The 6,490-nt window shown below is 42.2% G+C and overlaps 1 long non-coding RNA gene across 1 annotated transcript; it reads left to right on the forward strand.

The window, feature by feature from the left end:
- Positions 1-2,258: 2,258 nt before the first annotated feature.
- LOC309698461 lies at positions 2,259-3,453 on the forward strand. The gene is made up of 2 exons (XR_014274108.1): positions 2,259-3,184; positions 3,278-3,453. It is a non-coding gene; the product is annotated as an uncharacterized lncRNA (long non-coding RNA).
- The last annotated feature ends 3,037 nt before the right edge of the window (positions 3,454-6,490 follow it).

Raw genomic sequence — 6,490 nt, forward strand, 5'->3', positions numbered from 1 at the left:
ACTGAACAACCGGATTGGTGTTAGAATTTACCATGTCAGCCAATCAAAAAAATGATATGGCAACATGCGGCACTTGGTTGTTTAGGGAGAAGGTGCAGTTTTAGGAGTGACACCCGCGACGGAAAGCGGCGAGCAAAAGAAAGAGAGCGCAAGTTTTCATATGTGAGACATTAGTGATGTTTAGCGTTTTTGGAGGCTAGAGTTAGTGTGTAGTGTAGTTATTGTTTTGTATTGTATCAGTTATACTGCTGAATGTCACATTTGCTCCAAAAAAGCCATCAAAAGCAGATTCTAGTGTAAACGCTGTTCCCACAGGGAAAACAGGACTGATACACCTCCTGTTGTCAGACCTGCAGGGTTTAGGCCTGTGCTGTTCTCTTCTGTCTTATACTGAACACAAACTTTTTTTTCTTTTTTTTTTTTTTTTTTTGGACCGGCACAAATAATTTGTGTGCCTTCTTATTTGCTGCAGAACACCTGATTGTTCTGTAAATAGATTTAGATGGTTATATAAAAAATGCCTGAGGCCTTGGCTGCATTTTTAGGTAAATAGTACCATATAACTTTGTTTGCAAAACTTGTGCATGAACCTGAAGTTCCCAAATTGATATAAAAAAAATTTTTTTTAGCAACACTAAATGCGTTTTTAAAACAAAATGTTAGGTTTCAAGTTTAGGAGAAAAGTTGCTTCAACTAAATTATCCATCAGAACCTAAAAATCTAAATGCAGTGGGTTGCCTTGAGTTTAAGTTTTCGCAACAATTTTTTATTTTTGTATTTATTAATTTTACAGTGTTGATGCTGTGCTCACACGGGCTACAAAGAAATCGCACTACAAACCTTCTAAAAAAAACTCCACAGGTATCTTTGACGAAACACCTGTTGTCTGACGACACAATCAAAGATCTGCACATCAATGGAAAAAAATCTCGAAAGGGCCACCTAAACATAATATATAATGTTCTGACTGAGAGACGTTTTGAAAAAATTTAAACGTACAGCTCTGCTATCACTTCCAACATAAATGAAGACAGAAAACTAAACAGCAGTGACTTTTTTTTTTTTTGGGTTACTGAGGTTGGACTAGCTGGTACATAATGATGTACTACGAGATCACTAGCGATACAGCTATGTTAGCATAACATAAACACAGTGAAGCTGGAGGATGAAAGCTAACCTTTTTCCATTCGATAAAATTTATGTGAGGGTTCCCAAAGGTTAGGGACGAATTCAATCACATGGCAGGATGCTGTTGCAGATTAAGCAGCGCCTCTTCACAGCTCTGTGGGCACAAAATAGAAGTACTACAAGGACATAGGGAAAAGGGACAAAGAGGGGAGGGATATAAAATATTCCAAATGTTTCTTGAATTGTTAGCACAGTGTATATGTGTATGTATCTATCCATCGATTCACTTACGCCAGGGGTGGGCAAATCCAGGCCCCGAGGGCCGGTGTCCTGCAGGTTTTAGATCTCGCCTTGGGTCAACACACCTGAATCGCATGATTAGTTCGTTACCAGGCCTCTGGAGAACTTCAGGACATTTTCAGGAGCTAATTTAGCCATTTATATCAGCTGTGTTGGTTCAAGGACACATCTAAAACCTGCAGGGACACCGGTCCCCGAGGCCTGGAGTTGCCCACCCCTAACTTCCGCTTTTCCTTTTCAGGGTCGCAGGGGGTGCTGGAGCCTATGGCAGCTATCTCAGGGCGAGAGGCAGGGTACGCCCTGGACAGGTCGCTAGTCTGTCACAGGGCTAAACATTCGTACTCACATTCACTCATACCTATGGGCAATTTAGATTTTTCCAAAAACAATGGGCAATTAAGATTTTTCACGTGCCTCCAAAGACGCAAAGGTGTCGCCATCTGACATGATTCAGCAGCGCCTCTTCACAGCTCTGTGGTCACAAGTTGAGCAAAAGCCTCTCAAAATCACACACAGGGGGATTAAAAAACTTGAAAAGGTGATTTTTAAAGACATCAAAGCGGCTGGACATTAGCCCTGATCTCGTGATCATTGCGCTAGCCGTAGGTCAGCCGTACCTAGAGGTGATCATTTCCATATTTGAAGATCACCACTTCCGTTAAAAACCTGCTGGCAAGGTTCTTCTCGTGGTGCGTTAGAGCCGAGGATGACGAGGACAAAGAAACTAAAGCCATGTCTGAAACACGTTTAGAAGAATTTAAAAGTAATATATTTCCAATAGTGGAGGAAAAAATCATCATCTGGCATTAGTGTCAGCGATTATGATGATGATGATGAAGAGGAACATGTGAGCGCACTCATTGATGCTGTGCTCACACGTGTTGAAAATAATTCGCACTACAGACCTTCTAAAAAACTCCACAGGTACCTGTTAAAACACATGTTGTAATTATAATAAAGGTCAATCAAATGGACCAATATGGCAAGGCCATGATGATCCACTTGGTAAAATAAATCCGCTTGGCATCTTTCTTGGCCTTAAGACAACAATTCTTATGGCTAAAGATCCAAACGGGACACACAAAAAAACACATGTTGTCTGACAACAGGATCAAAGATCTGCATATACATGTATATAAACTGAAAGATCTCGACCGGGCCATTTACCAAGAGCTACGTCAGAAAACATTCTGTTAAGAAAAAACATTTACTGATGTTACTGAACGACGAGGACCCAGTGTTGAGAAAACTGACGGTCGATATCATTAAAAATCACCTGATCGACACTATGCAGAATCCAGCCCTGTGTGATGCTGAAGAGGCTGAAAATTACAGGTTATCTGTGGAAGCCTGTATCAAGAAGGTGGTGACACGTGTCAATAAAAATGCCAGTTCACCTTCCTCTACTGAAAAAGTTGATGCCATCACCCAACGGCTGTTCATAAAACTCTGGCCTAGACTTAAAAAGATCAAAGTTGATAATGTGATGTTCATCAGTGATTGTCAGGGTTCCTGAGCAGTTATGAATTATATTATTATTATTATTATTATTATTGTATGTATATTTGGTGTTGCTGTCCTTCTCCCTGTTTGCGTGTGTGTGTATATGTGTTTCAGTGGGTGCCTTCAGGCCTGGTGGGTGTGGCCCTGCTGATGGTCTGGCCACACCCGAAGCCACACACCTGCTGCTGGTCAGGCCTCGTCGGGGGTGCTACTTAGGAGAGTCTTGGAGCTCCCACCGACGTGGGATCATTGCGTGAGTCTCCACGTTAGTCATCCATTTGAACTAAGTTAGTGTATGTATGCCCGCGGTTATGTGTCCTGACGGCTGCGTCTATTGTGTCCCCAGGAGAAGTGTGGAGCGCCAGACAGCAGCCAGCACGAGGAGTGCTGAGACACGGGAGCGGAGAGCACTGAGACACGGACTGGTCACGGAGAGACACGACACGGGAGTCAGGGGAAACCACGGGGATTTATTGTTGTTATTTCCACACACTGTAAATAAACGTACTGCTTGTACATAGAGCACCGCGCCTGGGTCCTCCTTCCCCACACCCCCCACGGTTTGCCATGCCAAACCGTGACAGTGATATGGTTTACAGCTCTTTAATACAGAAATGGAACAGAAATTATTCACTGTCTACTTTAGCAGAAGGTTTTTAGCTGAAGATAGTTTAACCAGCTGTTTTGCCAACACCTTCATTTTTATCATTTAGCATCATTTTAGAATATAATACATTACTGTAGATCAGGGGTCCCCAATCCCAGTCCGCGAGGGCCGGTGTCCCTGCAGGTTTCAGATCTCACCCTGGGTCAACACACCAGAATCACATGATTAGTTTGTTACCAGGCCTCTGGAGAACTTCAAGACGTGTTGAGAAGGTAATTTATCCATTTAAATCAGCTGTGGTGGATCAAGGACACATCTAAAACCTGCAGGAAACCAGCCCTCGCGGACTGGGATTGGGGACCCCTGCTGTAGCTCAAACAGCATATGAAGCATTTAAATTCAGACCAACCTTATAACCGTATAACACCGATGGGGAACAATGTGTTCTGCAGAATACTCTTGATACTTTAAGAGCAATTTGCCAATAATACAGATTCATGTGTAGTAAGGTGGTTTCATTGCTACTTTTATTAAAGGAGTGCTTCTAAAAATTGAGGTGGTCATCTCCGCTTGCATTTCTGTAAAAGCCACAGCATGCCACCTTGGATGAGAATATGCATTCTTAACATTTTGCTGTCACAGTTTAGCTGTTTTCATTTCCACTGACACATCAGCTCCTAAGACCACAATACTACTACCAAAGTACTACAAGGATCCGGAAAAAAGGACAGAGGGGGGATATAAAATATACCAAATGTTTCTTGAATTGTTAGCACAAGTGTATATGTGTATGTATCTAGTCGAGTTTATATGCAGTAGTGCTCACTTGTTTTCTTTCATTTTATTACTTAACTGTATTTCATGTAAGTCATTGATATTAAATATTGATTTTACAGAGGGGTGGTAAGAGTTTGGTTTGAGATTTTCCTGTTAATATTTGGATATTTTTCTTGCATTAACAATTTTTTGATTAGAAAAGCAGAATAAAATGTGCAAATTAGCTTCATTTATAGTTTGTTATACTCCTTCCCTCTAATACAAATATTTCATTTCTAACTCTGAGTGTAAGTGCATAATTTAATGATAAGTGTTTCTGCTCACAAATGTCCACGAGCACAGACATGCACGCAAAAACTGCGTGACTCCTCGCTGGCTGTAACTCACCGCGCGTGTTCACCTGGAACGTCCTCTAAGAAGACGTGTGACCATTCTGATAGCCGTCTGTGTCTGCAGGTGAATGAGTGAAGCTACATAAACAGTTAAATTAGCATAGCTTACCAGCCGTAAACCCGACAACAACACAGTGGGTGAGGGTCGGAGGGGGGGTCGCTTGACATTCTAACTTTAAAGGAAGGATTTTAACAGTATTTGCTGTGGGTTAAAGCAGTGGACCAGCAGGCTACATGTTTGAATCCAAACAAGTTTCACTCAATCCCAACAACTGAGGATCGCCATTGTATAGCGGTCGCTAGGGTAACGTCACGTCGCCGTCATATCGGATGTGGGCGGGGCTTAGCGCTAGAATCCCTTTGATCCTTTCATGTCTTGTGTGACATCACCTTGGTAAAAGTCTATAAATAGAACCATTTGCACAGGGTTAGTCACAAGGTAAGTTTAGTAAGAGGGAGTAAGAGGCATTAATGTCTGAGACACAAACTCAGCAACTTACACAAAATTCAGAATCAAGTCCAGATTGTAAAAAAGTTATATCATTTGAAAATATGAATTCTGCCATTGAAACAACCGATGCGATTCAAAGCTGCGCCACTGAAGACGACTCTGAATGTAGTGTCGTCCCTGGCGTAAACATTTTACGGAGCGACGAGGGGAAATCGAAGCACTGTGTGTGCTGCCCTCAGTCATGCAACCAGCAACAGAATCCGGGGGATCCAGAGTCAGTTGATCTCCAGGAACCTCCGGTGTCAGAAGAGCAGCTGCTCGTTAAAGAGCTAATAAATGCTGTTATTACACGTGCCTCCAAAGAGGCAAAGGTGTCGCCATCGGAAATGATTCAGCAGCGCCTCTTCACAGCTCTGTGGGCACAAGTTGAGCAAAAGCCTCTCAAAATCACACACAGGGGGATTAAAAAACTTGAAAAGGTGATTTTTAAAGACATAACAAAGCGGCTGGACATTAGCCCTGATCTCGTGATCATTGCGCTAGCCGTAGGTCAGCCGTACCTAGAGGTGATCATTTCCATATTTGAAGATCACCTCTTCCGTAAAAAAAGCCTACTGGCAAGGTTCTTCTCGTGGTGCGTTAGAGCCGAGGATGACGAGGACGAACAAACTAAAGCCATGTCTGAAACACGTTTAGAAGAATTTAGAAGTAATATATTTCGGATACTGGAGAAAAAATCATCATCTGGCATTAGTGTCAGCGATTATGATGATGATGAAGAAGAACATGTGAGCGCACTCATTGATGCTGTGCTCACACGAGCTGCAAATAAATCGCACTACAGACCTTCTAAAAAACTCCACAGGTATCTGTTAAAACACGTGTTGTCTGACAACAGGATCAAAGATCTGCATATGCATGAAAAAAAACTGAAAGATCTGGACAGGGCCATTTACCAAGAGCTACGTCAGAAAACATTCTGTAAAGAAAAACATTTACTGATGTTACTGAACGACGAGGACCCAGTGTTGAGAAAACTGACGGTCGATATCATTAAAAATCACCTGATCGACACTATGCAGAATCCAGCCCTGTGTGATGCTGAAGAGGCTGAAAATTACAGGTTATCTGTGGAAGCCTGTATCAAGAAGGTGGTGACACGTGTCAATAAAAATGCCAGTTCACCTTCCTCTACTGAAAAAGTTGATGCCATCACCCAACGGCTGTTCATAAAACTCTGGCCTAGACTTAAAAAAATCAAAGTTGATAATGTGATGTTCATCAGTGATATGGTTTACAGCTCTTTAATACACAAATGGAAAGAGCCAGATG

The sequence above is a fragment of the Aulonocara stuartgranti genome (assembly GCF_965226115.1).
Source record: "Aulonocara stuartgranti genome assembly, chromosome: 22".
Taxonomy (NCBI): Eukaryota; Metazoa; Chordata; class Actinopteri; order Cichliformes; family Cichlidae; genus Aulonocara; species Aulonocara stuartgranti.